Raw genomic sequence first — 12,428 nt, forward strand, 5'->3', positions numbered from 1 at the left:
AAAACCTTGTAATAGGAAATCTGGTGGGTGGATGCATAATAGATCGAATTGCTATGGGCAAAAATTGTTGCATGAGCATGTGATAGTCATGTGATTTTAGTCCGATCAACTTCCTATCCTTTAGACTCACCAAACTAGAAAAATTAGAACAATACCCTTGAGGAACCCTTAAGTTGTATAAAGTCTCACAGAATTTGTCTTTTTCCTCTTTTGTCAATGTACAACCTGCTGCGGGAAGTGTTGTGTTGTTCCCTTCTATCTGAGGATGCAGCTCTGGTTTTAAACCATAATGAACCAAATCCAATCGAGCTTTATAACCATCTTTCGTCTTCCCGGGAACGTTCAAAACAGTTCCTGTTAAACTCTCACCCACTTTCTTTTCCATATGCATAAAATCTATACAATGTGGAACCAAATTGTCGGGCCAATACCTTAGTTGTCTATACCATATATTGAATTTCTTCCAGTATGTATTATTTTGCTGGCCCACATCTGAAGTACCCACTTGGTGTGATTTTCTCTTTTTTTTTATTCATCTTCCCACCTCTTCCACTTGTTGATTGTTGGATTTCTGCCTCCTTGCCCTTATTAACCTTTCCCCATTTATTAATTATAAATTTTACCCTGTTATATATCTCCTCCCCATTCATAGGTTCTGGAGAGGGTTAGAACTCTTGTTGTCCATTGAATGCCTTCTTTTGTCTTCTGAACGGGTGATCATACGGTAGAAATCTTCTATGACTAGCATAACTCTGCTTATTCGATTCAGGGAGTCTAACGCAGTGTGTCTCTTCACCACACACAACACAACCTTGAAAACCACTGTATGGGCAACCACTTAATGTACCTAAAGCAGGATAATCATTAATAGTCCACAACACAACTGCACGTAGTTTAAAATGCTCTTGTGCATATGCATCGTATGTTTCAACTCCAAAATCAAATAATAATTGCAGATCATCAATAAAAGGTGCTAGGAACACATCAATATCGTTTCCTGGTGTTCCCGAAATCAATAACGAAAGCATGATGAACTTTCTCTTCATACACAACCATGGTGGAAGGTTGTAAATGACAGTTAAAATAGGCCAAACACTATGACTCCTATTTCCTCTGTTCACATCAACCCCGTCCGTCGAAATGCCTAGTCGCAAATTTCTTGGTTCGCTAGCAAAATCAGGATATTTGTCATCAATGGCAGCCCATGCTGGTGAATCAGCTGGGTGACTTAAAACGCCAACATCCACCTTTCTTTCTGTTGCGTGCCATGTTAAATCTTTTGCAGTTGTCTTAGACTGAAAAAGACGCTTGAAGCGCGGAATAATTGGAAAGTACCACAAACATTTTGCAGGAATATTGTTGTAAATTTTATTTTTTTGTTCATCAACCTTCCATCTTGATTTACCACAAGTAGGACATGCTGCCAAGTCTGTGTATTCGTTTCTGTAAAGTATACAATTGTTGACACATGCATGTATCTTAGTATACCCTGAACCCATTGCCTTAAATGCTTTTTTCGCCTCATATGTACTACTGTACATTTCGTTTCCTTCTGGTAACATGTTTTTTTTTATCAAAACTAATAATTCTGTAAAGCACTTATCTGATACTCCATACTTACTCTTCAAGTTGAGTAGTTGAATGATTGCATATAACTTTGTGAAATTATGACACCCTGTGTATAGGGGCTTCTCGACATCCTCTATCATTTCTCTAAACTTATCAGGGTTCCCAATAAAATTTTCTTCTACAACTTCAACCATCTCTACTGTTTCTGCAGCATCTGTTGGCATTTCTGTGTTCATGTTCGTGGAATCTACATCGTTTGACGTATCCATGTCAAAATTATGTTCATATACATAACTTCTTGGTGGTTCTTCTGTTTCTCCATGCTTATTCCAATTTGTGTATGTTTGATCAATTCCATTCCTGAATAGATGATCATCTACCACATCCACCGAATGAGATATGTAGTTTACACACTTAACACATGGACATGGAATTCTTATCTTTTTTTGGTATCTGCAGGATTCATATGTTTAGAAATCTTGTAATTGTGCACTGCATATTTGATAAATTCTGCAACACCTTTTACACAGGTTTCTGATGTTCCGTATGCTCCCATCCAAGACTTATCCATATTCAGCTTACAACAGCGTCAACAAGCAATATACGTTTCCTGTTTATTGACCCATTTTAACAAACAGTTGGTGTGCATAAACAAAATAGATCACATTACTAATAAATCCAATATCTTGAATGAAAAAAACTTGTTAACTCAAAATAAAATATAATTACACACATCATGACCCAACGAGATAACAAATATTCATATTATGAGGGTAATTGTTTTGTAATTTCCTGTATTAATTAAATGTAGTATTTGTACCTGTATGAATTTGATGTTGACGCATCAATTTCTGGTTGAAGAATAAACGTAGTTGCAGTGCCTTTGTAGTTATCAGAGATTGAATCGATAGGAATTCATAATTTCTAATTTGGGATATTTACGCAATGAGTCTGGATGATCAGGGGCATGTGGAGAAGTGATAAAAAAGTGGATGATCAGGGACATATCGAGACATTAAAAAAAAGAAAAAAAAGTGTTGGTAATTGGGTTCGAACCCATGACATTCCAAAATATACCAATAACTACATTGACACTTACCAAGTGGGGTATCTGGTTGTTTGCAAATAATTGCTTTACGAAAAAAACAAAAACATTAACCAAAAGAGAAAGGAATCCACTAAAACTGATCTAATACAAACACAGTTAGCAGGAAATTATATAATTTTGTTTGGTTTATCATAATAACAATTAATGGACGGATATACCCTTGCTATAACAATCTTAATTAACATATAAAACATATAATATATAAATGACTGTTATACCCATGTGTTAGCATAAATACAGGTTACAACTAAGTTTCAAAGTACATTGCCATCTTAATAAAAAATTAACTAAAACAGGGACAAATATGCAAGACATGGACATAATTAACATATAAAATATAGAATGATAACTAATTGCCATTTTGCCCATAAGACAATTATATTAAAAACAACATCAAATCTGGACATATAATATATAAAGGACTGTTATACCCCTGTGTTAGCATAAATACAGGTTACAACTAAGTTTCAAAGTACATTGTATCTTAATAAAAAATTAACTAAAACAGGGACAAATATGACTCAGTTACAAGTTATGCAAAACATGGATATAATTAACATATAAAATCATAATAACAACTAATTTCGATTTTGCCCCTAAGACATTTATATTGCAAACACCATCAAATTTGGGCATATAACATGTAATAGACTGTTATACCCCTGTGTTAGCAAACAACATTGCCTTTTTCACAACATAATATATCAAAACAGGGACATAATATATAACATCAAATGTAGACTTACTATATAATCAAAACAATATCACCTATAGACATAATATATAACAATTCATTAAATAAAAGAGTTTCATATTAAGTACAAAAGTAGAGTATCATATTCACTCTATATTAATCACAAAAAAGATTACAACATAGTTCACCTAGGCTATGTTTTTCCATGCTATGACATTTTCTTTCGCCATGTCCATAGCATCCTCCATTTTTTCTCTTGGAATTCTCATGTTTAGCATATGTTGGATGTATGCTATTCCATCATCAACTGAAGCCATTGGATGTTCTGTTACAAACATGTGAATAAGCTTCTCAACACGTTTGGCTGGAGAGTTCATCAAAAAGTGTGGGAAATTGTTTGGAACAAACACAGGCCTGTGTTCAACATAGAGATGTTCAATCTCTTTGAATTGGTAGGCCCTAACTAACGTCTTGAATGGTTCCAAACATTCATCATTTAGTATTGGAACCATTGACAACCCACTGTGTTCTTCGATGGGCATATGATACCAGTTCCCCAAACTGGTATACCCAAGCCTTTGTGGGTTTGGACCTCATTTGGTCATGTATATAGTGTTGGTTGTGGGTTTGGACCTCTTTAGGTCATGTATGGGTGTTGGTTGTGGGTTTGGACCTCATTTGGTCATGTATATAGTTTTGGTTGTGGGGTTGGACCTCTTTAGGTCATGTATGGGTGTTGGTTGTGGGTTTGGACCTCATTTGGTCATGTCCATAGTGTTGGTTGTGGGTTTGGACCTCTTTAGGTCATGTATGGGTGTTGGTTGTGGGTTTGGACCTCATTTGGTCATGTCCATAGTGTTGGTTGTGGGTTTGGACCTAATTTGGTCATGTATGGGTGTTGGTTGTGGGTTTGGACCTCATTTGGTCATGTCCATAGTGTTGGTTGTGGGTTTGGACCTCATTTGGTCATGTATAGGTGTTGGTTGTGGGTTTGGACCTTATTTGGTCATGTATGGGTGTTGGTTGTGGGTTTGGACCTCATTTGGTCATGTATGGGTGTTGGTTGTGGGTTTGGACCTCATTTGGTCATGTATGGGTGTTAGTTGTGGGTTTAGACCTCATTTGGTCATGTATGGGTGTTGGTTGTGGGTTTGGACCTCATTTGGTCATGTATATAGTGTTGGTTGTGGGTTTGGACCTCTTTAGGTCATGTATGGGTGTTGGTTGTGGGTTTGGACCTCATTTGGTCATGTATGGGTGTTGGTTGTGGGTTTGGACCTCATTTGGTCATGTATATAGTGTTGGTTGTGGGTTTGGACCTCTTTAGGTCATGTATGGGTGTTGGTTGTGGGTTTGGACCTCATTTGGTCATGTCCATAGTGTTGGTTATGGGTTTGGACCTCTTTAGGTCATGTATGGGTGTTGGTTGTGGGTTTGGACCTCATTTGGTCATGTCCATAGTGTTGGTTGTGGGTTTGGACCTAATTTGGTCATGTATGGGTGTTGGTTGTGGGTTTAGACCTCATTTGGTCATGTATGGGTGTTGGTTGTGGGTTTGGACCTCATTTGGTCATGTCCATAGTGTTGGTTGTGGGTTTGGACCTCTTTAGGTCATGTATGGGTGTTGGTTGTGGGTTTGGACCTCATTTGATCATGTCCATAGTGTTGGTTGTGGGTTTGGACCTCATTTGGTCATGTATGGGTGTTGGTTGTGGGTTTGGACCTCATTAGGTCATGTACGGGTGTTGGTTGTGGGTTTGGACCTCTTTAGGTCATGTATGGGTGTTGGTTGTGGGTTTGGACCTCATTAGGTCATGTACGGGTGTTGGTTGTGGGTTTGGACCTCTTTAGGTCATGTATGGGTCTTGGTTGTGGGTTTGGACCTCATTATGTCATGTACGGGTTGTAAGTGTGTAATACCATAGGATAGTCATTGGTTTATGGAGTTATGGCATATAAATTATTATTATAAATAATTACGCCTACTAGACCATATTATTATTTTTGTTATATAATAATATTTTTCCCTTGTATATTTAATTTTTTAACTTTATATATTTTTTATTTCAAATAGTCATAAATGTTTTTCCAAAAAATAAATTGTTAACTTAGAAGGACCAAATATGTAATATTTATATTCTTACCAAATAAATCATACTAATTTTTGAAAAGGCAGGACATGTTTCCAAACCACGATTTTTTCTTCTAATCGTGTGGGATTACTATGAGATCAAAATTTGAAACACATTTGAATCTGTCAAACGAATTTAAACAAAAACTAATGAGAGGCAAATATTTTTTTGTATGGTTTTTGGGCTCCAAATCAAAGCGGGAAATCTTCATCTATCGCACCGCCAAAACTATGAAGATCAATCCATCGGATGAAGGAAATTCCGGTAATTTTTTGGTAACCTCCATCAATTTAGGACCTGTTAAATCATTTTAATATTTAATAGACTGTCATTTATTCCACCATTGTTTTGTTTAGCGTTAGGTTATATCCCAAAAGGATCATACTTCAGTTCATCATTCATCAAGCTTTCTAGTGTAAGTATATTGTTTGTGTACGTATAGTTTCAATGTTATTGATTGTATTGATCACGGATCATGCATAACACAAAGAATTTTGATTCTTCATATTGGTGTGCTTCTTGCACACCAACTGTTCGATGAAATGTTTATGTGAGCAATTGTCTGTAATATTATTTGTTCATACATTATCATTAAACTTATAAACAATCAAACTTATTTTCAATCTGTTTTGTCAACAGAAGAATCATGGAGGTTGACAAGGAACAACATGAGGATATCCCTGACTATAATACAGAATATGAGCTAGATGATGGAAACCAAGAATATGATTCGGATACAGAGAATGGTGAAAATAAAGACATTCACTACAATAGCCAATCAGATTCGGAAGAAGAAATCCATAAAACAGTTCCTACAAGGTCAAATAGGAAGAGGGGCATGACTCGATTGCCAAAACTGAAGATTGAATATGTCAATTCTGGTGGAAAAAAAAACGTGTCAGGTTTGATGAATTCGGTAAGTTTACAGGGAAGAATAATGCAATCTTTGTTAGCTATTTGGGTGATCTTGTCCGCGAGAAGGTGGGATTAAGTGCTCTTTGCTGGAAAAAAGTTAAACCGGAAATGAAGGACATACTATGGGAAGAGATAACAGTAAATATTTTCTTCAATTTTTTAATCTGTATAACATAATATATGTAAAAATCAAGTTTTAAATACTAACATTCTCATTGTTTTTGTAGCGCTATTTTGAGGTTCATGAAAGTGGAAAACAATTTGTGATGAATAGACTTGGTATTCTTCTACGGAATTTCAGAAGAAAGTTGTATGCAGATTACATCAAACCACATCTAGGCAATCCCAAAAAGCTTGAAAAAATCCCACTTCGTTATCGTGCACTAATCACTGAACAAGATGATTGGAACAAATTTGTGACTTATACACAATCTCAAGAGTTTAATGTTAAAATCTTTTTTCAAAACTTATTCAGTTATTTATCATAATCTGGGTTATAAAAGTTCGTGACAAATATGTTACTTTTATTTCACAGAATGTGTCACAAAGGATTATCAAAGCGAGAAAGATGTCAAAGTATGTTCATCGGATGGGACGAGGGGGGTATACAACTCTTAGGAGGAAGTTGGTAAGCTTGGTCATTAGCTACATTAACTTCATATAATTTTATTTAACATGCTTTTGTTTCATATTCTTTATAATTTAATTTTTTTTTATCAAGATTGAAGAGAATGTGATTTCGAAGGAGGAAATGCCCCCAAGGTCAGTTATGTGGTGTAAAGGGCGTGAAAGTAAAGGAGAATTTAAGGATGAAGATGTTAAAATCATGGCTGATAAACTAGTAACTTCACTACACTTTTCTTTTTCTTTTACTTTAAATATTTTAATCATTGTTATTAAGACAATAATTATTAATTTTTTGTTTGGCAGATGGAACATGAGAAGCAGATAAAAGAAGGACAAGTAAATGTTGAACCAGGAACGGATGCCATGACCTTAGTTTTTGGCAAGGAAAAGGGCGGATTTTTAAAGGGTGTCGGCACGGGAGTCACTTACAAGAGATATTTCAATGTTCCTCGCAGCAAAGGGTCATCTAAGGAAAAAATTAAAGATCTTAAAGTTGCACTGCATAATGGAAAACTTGAGCTTGAGAAAAAAGATGCTGAACTCAAGGCTTTGTCTACAAAGGTTAATGAACAAGATCAAACACTAAAGCTAGTTTTGGCTCATCTTAATGCAAAAGGAGCTGACTTTCCAAATCTGTCTCATACAATTGTAAGTAATCTTATTGAAAATATCTGTTGTCAATGTTAGTTCTAAATTGCATTTTTTTTAAACATTTTTCCTATTTCTTTATATTTTCTAGGGTATTTCAAGTGAGAAGATTGTACAAAGTAATGAAACGTCTCCTGTTAGTCTCAAAACCAATGAACCTTCAGAACCTGTAACACCAGTATGTTATCGTCTTATTAGATCATCGTTGATATATATATATATATATATATATATATATATATATATATATATATATATATATATATATATATATATATATATATATATATATTTGTTTGGTACTGATTTCTGATTTTTCATGTTGGACTTTATATTATGTAGGTTATTCCAAAACCCAACAAAAAACCTGTTCAAACGAAATCTGCAACTGCAGCACCCGATGCAAAATTGATTTCCATGAAATCTGCAACAATAGTATATACTAACTTTACAGTTTTTAATACTTTTATTTAATCTTTTTTATTAAAATATATGTTTAAATATGTCTTAAATCTTGATATCAGGCAAATACAAAAACCACCAACAAAACTGTTGAGTCTAAGACTACCACTATCAATCATGACATACCAAAAGTTTCACCAAATAATCCCATTCACCAGGTCAGTGTTTTTTTACATGATGAATATACATTTCTGTTTTTTTTTCCAGATTATAACATTACTTGTCATTGTAGCCAATCAAGTGTAGTCTATCATATCCGTATAAAAGGAACATCGTTGCCCGCGGTACCATTCCCTTATCATCAGAAAGACAATTCTTTCATGGAGTTCCTCTACAAGATGATTGCTATAAAGTTTCCATTGATGAAATGGTTGTAAAAACTGCATTTCTACCCCATCAAACCGGAGAATTCAAATTAGTTGAGGATGCATATAAAAGTTTTGTTCCATGGCCAAAATACCTTGTGCAAACCGAGTCAGAGGTTTGTTTCAATATGTCCAATACTTTTTGCAATAAACTTTATTTTCTTCATAAAGTACTATACTAAGTTTATGATGAATTACTTTTATTGGTTTCAATGTTGTTGTTATAGGTACCAAAAATTATATCACATCAAAAATCAACAAAAAGGAAACCAACTTACATATCATCTGATGTCCTTCTGAAGAAGACAAGGAGCAATACAAACAAAATGAATGCCTAGCTAGTTATGTTTAGGTTTTGGTCTATGATGTGTTTGATTTTTTAACCATTATTTAAATTCTTTAAATTACGAAAATTTTCCTTTCTTTGATATTTTAATTAGGAATGTAATGTATATATGGATTTCGATTTCAATTATTATTAATATAAAATTATGAATTTTGTTTGTGTTTCATATTGTTGTATTTCGTTACTTTAATTTAAAGTATTTTCATGTGTCTAAAATGTATAAAAAGTAACAGAAAATAGTAAGTTATAGTGGCTGTAGTATGATTTTTGCCATGTTATATACGTTTTTAATGTCTCTAAAAATATACAATGGTTACTTTACATCAATTTGTAACGTGTGGCTAAATGGTTAACAATAGTCATAATATACAAGAATTATGAGACTACAATTGATTTAAAGTGATGTTTATTAAAAAAAATTTGTCACTAAGTTAAACAATAACAACATGGAAAACAATTTATGTGGCAAATAAATACCATAATTGATTGTTGTTGACACTAAATACTAGGAAATCGTCACATAGATCATTAACTATATGTGTCTATTTACCGAACACGGACATGTTTACCGTAAATTATATGTGTCTAAAATATACACAGTAGTCTTAATACGATACCGAATTATCCTTAATTTTAACAAAATGTGTGACTTTATAATACTTATGATTTTAATTCACTTCTTCGTTTGTCTCTATACGTTAGGTTATAGTCACAAACGTTGATTGTTTTTTGTGACTAATAATTAGAAATTCGTCACATATGAAAGTAAAGTACTTGTGGCCATTTAGCAAACATGGTCACACTCACCATAATTACAAGTTTACAAAAGATACACAATAGTCTTAATAAAATTTAAATTGTGTGACCATATGTAAGAAAACAACTACACTAAAACATCATGAATGTCGCATTTTGGTGATATACAGTCACAACGTTAAATAAATATGTGTGACTAATAACTGTTTAACGCTACAATATTGGATATTTAAGGAACAAAATTCCGTACACATTTGCCACACTTTTATACTACGACCACATGTTTTCATAGCATACAGACACTACATTTTAAAGTGACCATAAGACCCATACGATGACGTCACCTTCCGTCACACTTTCAGTGAAAAATAAAATGTCACTATACGCATATAGTCACACTTTTTTGGTGTGACTGTAAGTCATTTTTCTTGTAGTGTTACGGACCCAGTCTGGCTGAATCCTTCACTAACTCCACTCACTGATCCGAATCATAGTATGATCTTCATGTCCATTACTATGATCTTCATGTTCATTTACAGCCTCCTTGAACTCGTCATCATGAACGGACTCGTCGAGTCCACCTTGTGACATCTCTATTCTATCAATTACAGTCCATTCCAACACTTCCAACTCATAGATCTGGACTCCTAATGCTAGCATTGCACGTAAAGTTGCTAACTTTACGTGCATGCAAGGTGCTATGAGTCTAGAACACTTAATCCAAGCTACAATGAAGGCCTAGGTCATGAAATGGGACCTTAGCTGGATAAAGCCAACAACTTTGAGCTTCTAAAGCTCAAGAGTGTCCAGATCTATTGTCCAATCCATCCTCAAAGGCTTAATACTCGGATTCTACTTGGAAATGATCCAATTGCGACAAAAGGCAAGCTAGAAAGGGGATCTATCAATTGAAAGCTCAAGGTTCAGACTTTTTACCTCCTAACATTTGCCAAGTCGATATGGAGGCTGGATCTACCCTTCCTTCCTTGATCCTTTCTCTCCAAGCTTCCAAGATGCACTCTAAAGGCCCTTAATCTTCTCAAAAGCTTAAACAATGGAGTTGGGTGGCTAGGGTTTTGGATTCTGGACGAGAGAGGCTGTAAATGAACCCTAGGGAAGAGAATAAGATGCTTAAATAGGGTACCAAGTCCCGGAATCAGGGCTTCCTAACCCAGACCTGACTCGCCGAGTCCACTCTCCGACTCGTCGAGTCGGTCACTTAATCTTGCATCTGGATCCCGCTCCGACTCGTCGAGTTCTTCCTTGGACTCGACGAGTTGACCCCCTTTTGACTTAGGGTTTTCCTTCCTTTCTAGGTCCTCGGAAATCAGGGTGTTACAACTCTCCCCCACTTAAACTAGACTTCATCCTTGAAGTCCGCCACGGTCAACTATCTTACCATCCGGTTAGCACTTTACCACTAGCTACACACTCCGCCCATCCGATCCAAACGTTGAAGATGTCATCTTCAGAATAACCCGATCATTACTACCTTCGAGTACAACACTTTTACCCAATCGGTAACCTTACCGATACTCCTGTTACACTTACCCTTAATACACAAGGGGTTCACCCTCTTACCCTGCACTGTCACTGGCCTTTCCAAGGCACTTTCCACAAGCAACAGACCTTCCCAATCTCCTTCGAGGACCAATCCTCTACTGAAACCGCAATCCCGGCCACTACCAGTGCCGGAACAATCCCACAACGATGCTCCAATACTGAAATCTCCACTCAGCGTGAAAATTCAGACAATCCTCCGGGTAGCAGATCCCTCTCTGCTACGATTAAGGCTCAGACGAGAACAACATCAACGAGCCAAATCATTTACTCTGAGATCATTTGATTACACGGTGAGCAACTCAGCACCACCCGATCAGCTCACGGCTTCTTACAACAAGTCCCTCACCATCATTCCTGCCTGAAGTCCTGATGACTCCCATCCGCCTACCGGATGAACCGAGATCGCCCTGGTCCCAACTGATCTACCATTACCCGAATACCGGTCCCCCACCGGTTACCGAATGCAAGAACATTCCCTCTGTCGCTCTAAGCGACTTAAGAAGATACAACGACTACCTGAATTGCTCTACCAGCCCAGCCATTCTGGCTCTAGAAGATCTAGGATCCCCGATCCCCTACCTTACCCTAAGGTCTCTACCAGGTCTCACCTGCTGCTAAAAGAACACGGGCCTCGCCCACGGGTCTCACCCATCCAGGGCTATGCAGACCCACTCCTCCTCTAATCTCAACTAGCTAAACTTTCCTGATCTTATCATGCTAACTCGGAGATACAGGCCCCCCGCCTACATTCCGCGAACTAGGAGATACGGGCCCCCGCCCATACTCCGCGAACTAAGTGCTAATGAATGCTACAGCTTACCCGCAGTCTTACATCACCCTTGGTCTCCAATGACCTACCGCCTCCCAAATCCAAACATATTGTGGCCCACTCACATCGGAGCGGCTGCCCCGCCCTATCTTAAACTATCTGAAAAACCCTGCCAGCGAATCACGCATCTGATACATTCGTACTGCCGAATAGGGACCGACGAATGCTACGGGCCCCCCTATAGTCTTACTATACTTGTTCTGCCAACTAGTGAATGCTACGGGCCACCCCCATAGTCTTACCACACCTCTACGCTATCTACCAACTAATGCTACGGGCCACCCCGCAGTCTTACTATACTAATGCTACGGGCCACACCGCAGTCTAACTATACTAATATACGATTGCTGCGGGCCACACCGCAGTCTTACCACACCTCTATGCTATCTGCCGACTAATGCTACGGGCCACCCC

Source organism: Lactuca virosa, chromosome 3 (assembly GCF_052849685.1).
Source record: "Lactuca virosa cultivar CGN04683 chromosome 3, Lactuca_virosa_CGN04683_v6, whole genome shotgun sequence".
In the NCBI taxonomy this organism is placed as follows: Eukaryota; Viridiplantae; Streptophyta; class Magnoliopsida; order Asterales; family Asteraceae; genus Lactuca; species Lactuca virosa.